Genomic DNA, 11,428 nt, shown 5'->3' on the forward strand with positions numbered 1-11,428 from the left:
GGTTTTTTGGAATAATAGAGAATTATTGTGAAGGTGGTTCATCGAACACTCTGCCAGGCACTTAAATGTGATTTGCGGAGTATCCATGTAGATGTAGATGTAGAAGGTACCTTACAAAACCATCGTTGGACCATTAACTGAATATTGCTGTTCAGTATGGGATCCATTCCAGATGGGATTGATAAAGGAAACAGACAACATCAAAAGAAGATCAGCGCGTTTTGTTGCAGGTTCATTTCGTAAGCACGGAAGTGTCATAAAGATACACATCTATACTCTAAAAGCCAGCATACGGTGTGTGGCGGAGGATACTTTGCTTACCAGTGTCACCTACCCCTCTTTCTGTTCCAATGGCGTATGGTTCGCGGGAAGAGTGATTACTGGTAAGCCTCTGTGTAGACTCGAATCTCTCTGATTTTAACTTGTTAGTTTCTCCGTATATATACAGGAGATAGGCAAAATAAGGTGAACACCTGTACTTACTTGGGAATGGTTTAGTAATAAGGGGTTGGACCCCGATTTAACCGTAATACAGCTCCGATTCTGCTTGGAATACTGGCATATAATGATTGTTTAGTCTCCAGTGGAATGTTATGCCACTCTTCGATCAGAAGATCTTTTAACTTCTGTAGTGATGCGGGAGGTAGAAATCTGCTACGGAGTCTGCACTCCAATACCGCCCACAAGGGTTCGATAATATTCAAGTTCGGGGGCTGTGCTGGCCAGGGAAGAGGCTGCAGTTCAGTTGCATGCTGCTTATACCACGATTGTACTGTCCTGGCTGTGCGAATAGATGCATTATCGTAGTGAAATATGGCGTCACTCTTGAAGAACAACATTTGAACCATAGGGTGCACCTGATCGCCTAAAATGTTCACATAATCGTTGGCTGTAACACGTCCTTTGAGAGTAATGATGGGACCAGCAGAATACCATGATGTGGCTGCCCACACCATCACATTGCCACCTCTATGCTTAACTGTTCGAATCAGGCAATCAGGATCGTAGGCCTCTTGTGGCGTTCTCCAGACGTAAACCCGGCCCGATGTCGGAAATAACGAAAATATTGACGCGGCGGGCCATATGACGTGTTTCCACTGATCAGCCGTTGAGGATTTGTGCTTCTGTAACCATGTTTCACGCTTCTTTGCGTTGGTTGTCGTCACGAATGGTTTCGGTATAGCAGCTCCTTCATGACTATTCGCTTTATGGAGTTCTCAGCGGAGAGTGTTGACAGAAACAAGGTCTCGAAGACGGCTATTGAGCTCTGCACTCACTTTAGCTGCCATACTTTTGTGTTGTTTTGACACAATTCGTGTTAGCGTACGACGATCTCTGTCATCTAGTTTTGATTTGCGCCCAATATTACGTTTATAGGATGCTGTCTTTCCGTGTTTTGTGTAGGTTGTCATGGCTGTTGGGTGGAAACAGTTGCTCTTGAAACATTCAATTAGTTAGCTGTCTTGGTTATTGAGGCTCCAGCTAATGGGACCTCCACAATCTTCCCTGGTTGAAACTCTATTAGGTCTTTCATTGCACGTCGACCTCGGCCTCTGAATGGAAATACGAAGTGTGCACTACTCGTAAACAACCTGCATTGATGCCTAGTCTATATTGAACACGCACAGTCCTGCACGGCACGTGCCTTACTTGCGTTGTTGACCAGCAAACAGAACCATCCTATTACTACCACTGTTCACATTATTTGGCCTATCCCCTGTACATAGGAGGAAGCAATATATTGGTTGACTCTTGTACGTACGTACGCTGTTGGAACTTAAGTAGCATACCATACCATGACGCAGAACGCCTCTCATCCAGCGTCTGACACTGAAGTTGGCTATGCCTATCCGTGACGCTTTCGCGATTACTAATCGAACCTGTAACGATACTTATTGTTCCTCTTTCGGTCTTCTCTGTTTCCACTATCAGTCCTGTGTGGTGGAGTTCCATGTGCAACAGAAGTAGAGTTCCATAACAGATCCTATATAATAGTAACTATTTACCGAGCACCTGCAGGAAATTATAATCTATTCATAAATCATCTAGAAGCTCTTTTGGGTTATTTAACAGGAAGAAACAAAGAAATTTTGATTGCTGGTGACTTTAATACAGATTTTCTAATGCAATCTTCCAGTAAACATTTACTGCACTTAGTAAAGTTGTCTTTCAATCTAACTCACACTGTAAACTTTCCAACTAGGATCACTAAATCCTCAAGGACAGCCATTGATAACATTTTTATAGACAAATCAAAGGAACAAAATCATATCATAAAACCTATAATAAATGGACTATCAGATCATGACATGCAACTCCTTGTTTTAGATGTAAATTCTAAGTAGATTATCAAGACTGCTAAATCTGAGTAAAGGAGAGTAGTCAGTCAACCAAAAATTGAGTGTTTTAGAAAACTGCTCAAAGATATGAACTGGAAAGATGTTTATAGTGCTCATGACTTGAATGAAAAATATAACACATCCATGAACAATGTCAGTACCATGTTTGAAAACTGTTTTCCTCTAAAAGTTCATCAAATTAATCTGAAGGCTATAATAAAACCATGGATTACACAAGGAATAAAGATTTCCTGTAAGACAAAAAGGAAAATGTATCTGTCGACCAAGAATAGCTCCAGTGCTGATGATTTAGCTAAATACAAGGAATACTGTAAAATATTAAAAAAAAGTAATTCAGACATCTAAACAAATGCACTACGAGAAGAAGATAGCAATGTCAAGGAACAAAATAAAAACAATATGGGATATAGTGAAAGAGGAGACTGGTAGAACCAGAAAGGAACAGGAGCAAAATAGCATTAAGGGTAGATGACACATTAGTAACCGATGGGCATAGTGTGGCAAATCTATTTAACAAGTACTTTATATCCGTTACTTATAGAATGGGATTGTCAGGATCAGTAAATAATGCCCTTGAATATCTGAAACTAGCCTTTACAAATAGCTTCAGGTACATGATTATGTCACTCACTTCACCAAAAGAAATAACTTCCATAATAAAATCTTTGAAAACAAAGCATTCTAGTGGTTACGGTGAAATATCAACAAAGTTAATTAGGGCATGTACTTGTGAGTTTAGTACAATTCTAAATTACTTGTGTAACCAGTCAATTATAATTGGGACATTTCCTGACTGGCTAAAATATGAAGATGTTAAGCCTCTATTCAAGAAAGTGGATAAAGAGATACCATCAAACTATAGACCGATTTCACTTTTGCCAGCATTCTCAAAAATTTTAGAAAAAAGTAATGTACAGGCAGCTTCTCAACCATCTGACCACAAATAACATATTATCAAGAACACAGTTTGGATTTCTGAAGCGTTCTGATATCGAGAAGGCTATTTACACCTACCGTGAAAATTTACGTAATTCATTAAATAACAAGATACAAGCAGCAGGTATTTTCTGTGATTTGTCAAGGGCATTCGATTGTTTGAACCACAACATCCTTTTAAGTAAATTAGAATCCTATGGTGTCACGGGCAGTGCTGCAAAATGGTTCAAGTCATACCTCGCTAACAGGGAACAAAGGGTGTCAGTGCAAGGGACTAGTCATCAGTCATCATCAAAATGGGAAGAAATTACATGTGGTGTCACACAAGGATCCATCTTAGGGCCATTGCTTTTTCTTGTGTACATTAATGATCTCTCATCAGTTACACTGCCAGAAGCAGAGTTCGGTTTGTTTGCGGATGACACAAGTATTGCAATAAATAGTACGTCGAGTGTATTTCTAGAAAGATCTGCTAATGATATTTTCATGGATATTAATAAACGGTTTAAAGCCAACTCACTGACATTAAACTTCGAAAAGACTCACTATATGCAATTCAGAACCTTTAAGAGGTTCCAACCCAGCATATGCATAAAGTATGAAGAAGAGCAGATAGAAGAGGTTGACAGTCTTAAATTCCTGGGATTACAACTTGATAATAAATTCAGTTGAGAGGAGCACACCACAGAACTGTAGACACGCCTTAACAAATCTGTATTTACAATTCGAGTGTTAGCAGACATAGGCGACATGAAAATGAAAAAGTTTGCTTCAGAGTCCAAAAGCGGGTAATACGTATTATTTGTGGAGTAAATTTACGGACGTCCTGTAGAAACCTCTTCAAAGAACTGGGTATACTAACTACTGCCTCTCAGTATATTTACTCCATAATGAAATTTGTCCTAAATAATATATCTTTTTTTCCAACAAACAGCTCAGTTCATGCATACAATACCAAGAACAAAAATGATCTGCACAAGGACTTAAAAAAGCACTCACTTTAGTTCAAGAAAGGGTCCACTACTCAGGAGCACTCATCTTCAATTATTTGCCAGCAAACATAAAAAAATTAGTTACAAATAAAGATCACTTTAAAAGGAGCCTGAAAGACTTACTAGTGGCCAACTCCTTCTACTCCATTGACGAATTTTTTAATAGAAACAAATGATGTATTGTATATATTCATACAATTAGTATTGTTATTTCAGCTTAAAAAAAATTGACATGTTCACATCCAGGACGATCTCCTCAGCACGGACATATGGAACGAAAAACTAATCTAATCTAAATCTAATCTAATCTAATCTACATATCCCATACTGCCGAGCAGTGTTTCAGAACTGATCGAACGAGTGTTTTGTAAGCTACTTTCTTTGTTAATGGACTGCATTTAGTGAGGATTCCTCTAATGAACCTCAGTATGTTATATGCGTTACTCACGATTAATTTTATGTGAAAGTTCCACTGCAAATCGTCCTGTACGTATACCCCTACATATTTTATGAAAATAACTGCTTCCAGTGACTGTCATGCAATTTTGTCATCATACAATAAAGTATCCTTCTGTCTATGTATTCGCAATACGTTACATTTGTTTATGTTGAAGGCAACTGCCGCTCAGTGCCCCAAGCGCAGATCCCCTGCAGGCCTTCCTGCATTTTGCTACATTTTCATAATTTTCTAGCGTCGCGACTTCCCTGTACGCCCCAGCAACGTAAGCGAAAACCCTCATGGAACTTTCGACGTTATCCACTAGGTGAAAAGTTATGGTTCTGTAACACTCCCCTGGAGCACGCCCGAGGTTACTTTTACGCCTCTAGATATCTGTCCGTTGAGAACAACGTGCTGTTTTCTGTTTGCTAGAAAGTCTTCGGTCCAGTCACACAGGTGGTCTGATATTCTGCACGCTCGTATTTTGTCCACTGGTCGGCGTTGCGGAACTGTATCGAATGCATTTCGAAACACAAGAAGCACGGCATCTATCTGGGCGCCTGTATTTACTGCTTTCGGGGTCTCGTGTCCGAACAGAGCGAGCTGGGTTCCACACGACCGTTGTTTTCCAAGCCCATGTTAGTTCCTGCAGATGATATTTTCGGGCTCCAGAGATGTCTTAATAAGCGAGCATGAAACAAGTACCAAAATTCTATTACAGACAACTCTTCTTGAAAACGAGAATGACTGCGCTTTTTTTTCAATCATTAGGAATGCTTCGTTACTCCAGAGACCTACCGTATACTGCTACTAGAAAAGCAGAAAGTTCTTCCGCATACTCTACTGAAGAATCGTACTGGTATCCCGCCAGGTCCAGTGACCTTTCCCCTGTTGAGGGATTTCATTTTCTTTCTTATCCCTTGGTCACTTATATCGAGATCTGTCAATTTGTCAAAAATGGTTCAAATGGCTCTGAGCACTATGGGACTTAAATACTGTGGTCATCAGTCCCCTAGAACTTAGAACTACTTAAACCTAACTAACCTAAGGACAGCACACACATCCATGCCCGAGGCAGGATTCGAACCTGCGACCGTAGCAGTCGCGCGGATCCGGACTGCGCGCCTAGAACCGCTAGACCACCGCGGCCGGCGTCAATTTGTCGTTCGTGCGAAGATGTAAAGGAGAAACTACAGTGCCATCATCCCCTGTGAAACAATTTTGGAAAAAAGTCGTTTAGTATTTCGGCCTTTCCCGTGTCATCCTCTGTTTCAATGCCATTATGGTCATAGAGTGTTTGGACAGAGTGTTCTAAGGAACTTGAACCAAAAGTGCTGATTTTTTTGTTGGTAAATGAAATAAAGTTCGCAAGACTCGCATATAAAATGATGCCAATCGTGTAAACAGTTTTTAATCCAGTAAGTAGATTTGATTGCAACCTCAACTGGGAGTAGGGGGAAGAAAGAGAACTTATAGCTTGTACTGATTTTTATTTATTTCCCGAGTCAGCTTTACGATGCGAACAATAGTGTTATAAAGTTTCCGTTTGCGATGAATTTCCTATTTCTGGTTGTAATTAGGGCTGTTGATAAAATATAGACGCATGCTATATCGTCATTTTTTGCATAAAATGTCGAGATGTATTGGCATTATTTTCTTTCCTGATATATCGATATCAAAATTACAATATCCAGTGTCGATATTTTTATTTTATATTTTTTTCGGAAATTTCCGGTAAGTATTTGAAATTGTTCTTTTGAAATTGTAGCAGAACATAAGTTTACTTTACTTTGTGAAGGAATCTTATTACTTTTTGAGCTTTCATCACGCCCTGTCTGTCTCTTTGACTGTGTGAAGCAAGATGGCGGTTCTGCCAGCAGAAACTCCACCGTTTCATTTCACCACACAGTGTTGACACTACAACTGCTGGGTCGCTAGCGTTTGCACAAATGATGAAACGGGGTAGTCGACATTAAATGTTCGGACAGAGGAGATATGTGACGAAACCGAACGACGGACCCATCGGACACCATTAATTGTAGCACTTACAAGCAGGTACCATTGTTAGCAAAGTTGTCATCGACAATCGTGAACGTACATCGTTTTCCTTTCAATTCTTGCTCTCAGGGGGATAAGTAGGCTGCTAGCTTGTCGATGTAGAGAATATCTAATAGAAATCAATACTTAAATATACAGCTCTAGAACCGGCAGTATCTTCACAATTTTATAGACCGGTAAATATTTTTTCAGCTCACCTGTCGATATATCGATTTTTTCGAGATGTCGATTAGCGTAGAAGATGAAACTTCCTGGCAGATTAAAACTGTGTGCCCGACCGAGACTCGAACTCGGGACCTTTGCCTTTCGCGGGCAAGTGCTCCACCATCTGAGCTACCGAAGCACACCGGGCATAGTTTTAATCTGACAGGAAGTTTCATATCAGCGCACACTCCGCTGCAGAGTGAAAATCTCATTCTGGAAGCGTAGAAGATATTTCTTTAAATATCGATGTATCGGATACCCGACAATTTTTTAAAAAAATAGCAGTAGTCCTAGTTGGGTGTTGATCTAAGGAGCTCTTTCTTTAACTGTGTTAGAGCAACGGTAAGCACAAATATTGATGAGCACAAAAGTTCTCAATATAATTACAGATGTTTGTCACCAGCATATCTCAAACGTTATCTTCATGAGTTGGTTCTCTGTTTAACTCGTAACGGTAATTTTCGGAATTAGATAGTACGGCAAAATTTTGCTTTCGACTTCATTGGAGGTTTCTCGCATTCCTCTCTTTACGCTCATATTTCGCTTCGTTCAGCTTCTGCTTGTCAGGCTTCCCTTAAATCTGCAATGTAGCTCTCTTTACTTTAGTAGCAACAGACATGACTACTGAACCACGGTGGATATTTCCTATCCAGTTCGCTGCACATGCTAGTTTAACGCGTACTTCTAGGAAGGCTGTGACAGTTGCTTTGCTGGGTACGCGTCCTCTGCATGAGAAGCGACTTTAATGCGTCACACTTGCTAGTGCTGCAGGTGAACTGCGTCTTTCAGGACTCAAGAGTGTCAGCCTGGTTTGTTATCGCCTAGCATAATGTGACACTGGCCAGGTGCCGAGGATTAGCACATATGTCGTAAACGCCGTGTTAATTGTTACCAGCCAGGCCACGGACAGCACCGAGCGACAGACGTCGCCGAGTCTAGAGAGCGTGATACAAGCAAAACAGCACGATCTACAACACAATTTATAATTTTATGTTCTGTGGTTCTTCTGATTTTTTAAAATTTTTTGTTGTCATTTATCTTGTACCATACAGTTGGCTTATTTCTACACAGAATATACAGGTATTATACAACATTAGTGTTAGAATTTTTTTGTTTCTTTGCATACACACACACACACACACACACAAACACACACACTCATGTTGAAGACAGAAGGCACACAGTCACAGATAGAGATAAATGAAATATAGTAATTGTAAAATAAATGCTACAAAAATATTTTTTTACTGTCTGTGATTCCGTGTTGCTAACGAGGGCGTCACACAGGTTGATAATAGATGACCAAGATTTACAAGTTCTCGTAAAAAGGTTGTAGGACTTCCACATACTCCGAGGCACCCAAAGAGAAGGTGATCTGTGTCTTCTTCTGCACAAGAGCAGAAATTGTCTCTGGGATGTGCAGCCAGTGAAGATGTTTACCGAAACGCCCGTCGTTAAGTTTAAGTCTTGCTATTCGAGAGGCATCGTGTCACGAAACTTAATGTGTATTGGGTTTCTTGGAATAGCCTTTGTGTCTTGTTGTTTCCTCCTGTTCCTGTTGCCAGTTTTCTACCATGCCTCTCTGTAGTACATATCGGATCGGTGAAACTTATTTTGGATTGCAGCCCTGTCATTGCAGTTTCTTTGGCTAAGCAGTCGACAGCTCCGTTGCCAGTGATTGCACAGTGTGATTTTACCCAAGCGAAATTAACGGAATGGCCTTCTTCACGCATGGATTCCGGCACTTCGATAATCTTATATACAATGGGATTTTCAGTCAAACAGGCGCTAATATTTTTAAATACTATTAGAGCGAATGAGTAGGAAACGCAGATATACTATGATCTACGAGCAGAAACGTTATGCTTCCACTATCGAAACAAGTTCGGCGGTCGTGATATTTGCATCTTTTGGTAGTTTGGATAGCCCAGACTTCAGCAAATATGGTATGTAGTACGCCCTTCCAATTGAATAACTGTTGTGGAACAGCCACTATAGATATGCACTGGTGTGCAACACTTAAAAATTAAAATACCTTTCGCATGCTGTGTCACAGCCGACTGACATAGCTCCATGAAACCACAACGGTATAGTATAGAAGCCAACTGAAAGAAATACACAATGAGTGAACAAACATGGGACTTTTCCAGAATGAAATTTTCACTCTGCAGCGGAGTGTGCGCTGATATGAAACTTCTTGGCAGATTAAAACTGTGCGCCGGACCGAGACTCGAACTCGGGACCTTTGCATTCCGCGGGCAAGTGCTCTACCAACTGAGCGACCCAAGCACGACTCACGACCCGTCCTTACAGCTTTTAATTCCGCCAGTACCTCGTCTCCTACTTTCCAAACTTCGCAGAAGCTCTCCTACATACCTTGCAGAACTAGCACCCCTGGAAGAAAGGATATTGCGGAGACATGGCTTAGCCACAGCCTAGGGAATGTTTCCAGAATGAAATTTTCACTCTGCAGCGGAGTGTGCGCTGATATGAAACTTCCTGGCAGATTAAAACTGTCTGCCGGACCGAGACTCGAACTCGGGACCTTTGCCTTCCGCGGGCAAGTGCTCTACCAACTGAGCGACCCAAGCACGACTCACGACCCGTCCTCACAGCTTTTAATTCCACTCCTACCTTCCATGCTACGCAGAAGCTCTCCTGCAGGAGGCAAAGGTCCCGAGTTCGAGTCTCGGTCCGGCACACAGTTTTAATCTGCCAGGAAGTTTCATGGGACTTTTGTTCAAAGTCAGTAATTACACTGAAGTCACCGTGATTCATGTTGGTTCCCAGGACGTTAAAAAAGGCGAGACATGATTCTTGATAAGGTGTCTGATCACGGGTAGCGATGCATGCTGTACAACATCCTCCCTTGCTGACCACAAGCTAGGTGAGAAATTATCGTAGTAGTGGGTTCCATGCATCCACCAGTGCGGGTGACAACTCTGGATGGTCGTTGGTGAACGAGGACGTGCTGTAGTACGTCTTCACAACGCATACCACACATGCTCGATTGAATTCAAGTCGAAGAAACGGACAGGCCATTCCATTCGTCGAATATCATTTCGTTCCTGCACTGCACGAAGCGGTCGCACATTCTCATCCAAAAGTAATGAAGACAGGGACGAGTGCGTCCATGAAAACACGCACATGTTGAAGAATACGGTGTCAGAATGACACTGACCAGCGAATTACCGTTGTTCAAAGGTTGGGAGATCAGTACGAGCATGCAGCATTATGCCTCCACAGATCATACACCTCGACCACCAGAACGATCATATTCGACAATGTTCCTAAGTGCCTTACTTGTTCCCCCCTCTCAGTGGCTAGCACACTGGACTCGCATGCGGGAGGACGACGGTTGAATCCCGCGTCCGGCCATCCTGATTTCGGTTTTCCGTGATTTCCCTAAATCGCTCCAGGCAAATGCCGGGATGGTCCCTTTGAAAGAGCACGGCCGACATCCTTCCCCGTCCTTCCCCAATCCGATGAGACCAATGACCTCGTTGTCTGGTCTCCTCCCACAAAGAACCCCAACCCCCCCTCTCGCCATAGAATTGCACGTCCAATAGTGTCGAACATGACTGTTTTGGTGGACCAGGTGTTGTGGTCTGGGAATGCACAATGTTGCATGGGCGTACAGACCTCCAAATCTCTGAACACAGAGCACTCACCGCTCAACGTTGTTGTGACACTGTACTCCTTCCCTATGGCGTCTTTTCAGTCGTGCACTCAGCCCTGACTTCACTTTTGTAGAGGACAATGCGCGAACGCAGCGAACAGCTCAGGTGGTGGAACTCTTGTGACGAGATTATATTCGGCGAATGGGCCGGCCTGCCCGTTCCCCTGACTTAAATCCCCACGAGTACGTGTGGGATGCTTTGGGGAGACGTACTCCAGCACGTCCACGTGCACCAACGGTTATCTATCAGCTGTCAACTGCGCTGGTGGAGGAATGGAAAGCCCTGCCACAAGAACTCCGTACCAACGCTATGACCAACATGGGAGCACGTTGCACGACATACTTTGACATCCGGAGTGACTACACACCTTAACACCCTATTAAGAACCACGTCCTGCCTTTTGTAATGTCCGGGGGGTTATCATGAATCGCGGTGACTTCTGAGTAATTATTATCATTGAATGAAAGTGTTATTTCTTGTCGTCTCGTTGCGTATTTCTTCCAGTTACCTCTGTGCTATACTATAGCAGTGCTTTCAATGTATGGTCCTAGTTCATCGAGCTATGTTTCTCGGCAGTGACAGAGGTCAAGTGTCTAGCGTTGCTTCCTCTGGATCACGGGCTCCTGGGTTCGATTCCCGGCCGGGTCGGGGATTTTCTCCGCCCGAGCACTTAATGTTTGTGTTGTCCTCATCATTTCTTCATCATTCGGGAAAGCTGCGAGACTAGACAAAGAAAAGATTTGAAATTTGTACGGGCGC

Source organism: Schistocerca nitens, chromosome 4 (genome assembly GCF_023898315.1).
Source record: "Schistocerca nitens isolate TAMUIC-IGC-003100 chromosome 4, iqSchNite1.1, whole genome shotgun sequence".
Lineage (NCBI taxonomy): Eukaryota > Metazoa > Arthropoda > Insecta > Orthoptera > Acrididae > Schistocerca > Schistocerca nitens.